Here is a 1,559-nt window from a genome sequence, read left to right on the forward strand (position 1 = left end):
ATTGACCTTCAAGCAGGTTTTCAGAATCTGTAAATCACACAGGAAGAGATTATCCGTCTTTCTCCTTTTGAGGGGCTGGTGGATTGGAACTGCCTGTTTAGCAGTGCAACCCTTTACCTACTATGATAGAACTTTATTTATTTTTTTTTTGGTCATTTTTATTTATTTAAAAAAGCAATACTATTAAATAGGAGAAAATAGAATAAAAAATTTGTTGTTTGAAATGTTATTGTTGTTGTTGTTGTTGTTGTTATGTGTCATCCAGTCACCTGCAACCCATAGCGGCCTTATGTACAGCAACTCTGAGCCCTGTCCTACCATGAGTCATTCTTACTAATTCTGATGACCAATCCCCATTGCCCCAGTCACTGTATCAATTCGTCTCATCCAGGATCTTCCTCTCCTGTGCTGTCCCTCCACCCTTCCAAGCATGATGTCCTTCTCCAAGGACTGGTCTCTCCTGGCCACATGCCCAAAGTATGTGAGATGTATCTTCAAAATCCTAGCCTCCAAGGAGTAACTTTGTTTCACCCTCTCCAAGACAGATCTACTTGTTTTCTTGGTGGTCCATGGTATGTTCAAGGCTCTTCTGCAGCACCACAATTCAAAGGCATTGATTCTTCTCCTGTCATCCTTGGTCACTGTTCAGCTCTCTTTTGCATAGCAAGTAATGGCAAGGACGTGCACCTGGATTCAGTGCACCTTAGTCTCCAGACTGACATCATTGCTCTTCAATATTCTGGAGAGGTCCCTGACAACAGATTTTCCCAATGCAATTCGTCTTTCCTGACTTCTGGTGCTAAGAGTGTTGATTGTGGAGCTGAGCAAGCTGTAATTGTTAACAACCTCAATCTCTTCTCCATCTATGATGGTGCTATCAATTGGCCAAGTGGTGAGAATCTTTGTTTTCTTGATACTGAGCTTCAATCCATATTGAAGACTACAGTCCTTGACCCTCTGCAGCAAGCACTTTACTTCCTCCTCACTTTCAGAAAGCAAGGTTATGCAATCTGCATGATGTAGGTTGTTGATCAATCTTCCTCCTCATAAAGCCTTTTTTCCCCATTTTTTAATATTTTATTTTTTTAATAATTTTAATGAACAGTTACAGAGAATTTGGATTTCCATTCATTCATTGCTGCACTTCTCTCCCCGCCCAGCCCTCTCCCCCCGCCCCAGTTCGCTCCTCTCTTTCAAAAGTAAAAGAAAGACTCTCTCCCTGGTACACAATCCCACCGCACCCCTCCCACCGCCCCAAGTACATTCCACTATGCAACCTTAATTGTGGACTCTTGTGATAACCATAATACCCTATCATACATTGCTTTTAAATTATTCAGTCCCTCATCTGTTTCAGTGCAGTATACACAATTTATCCAGTTTTTCTCAGTCTTACTCCCACCCTGATATCAGTCTCATTTTACAGCAGTGGCACCATGCAATATTTGTCCTTTTGCGACTGAGGTATTTCACTCAGCATAATGTCCTCCAGGCTCACCCATTTTGAATAATATGGAATGAGTTCCTTGTTTTTCAATGCAGCATAGTATTCCATTGTG

Source organism: Elephantulus edwardii, unplaced genomic scaffold (assembly GCF_000299155.1).
Source record: "Elephantulus edwardii isolate Elephantulus edwardi_28Jun2011 unplaced genomic scaffold, EleEdw1.0 scaffold00571, whole genome shotgun sequence".
Classification (NCBI taxonomy): Eukaryota; Metazoa; Chordata; class Mammalia; order Macroscelidea; family Macroscelididae; genus Elephantulus; species Elephantulus edwardii.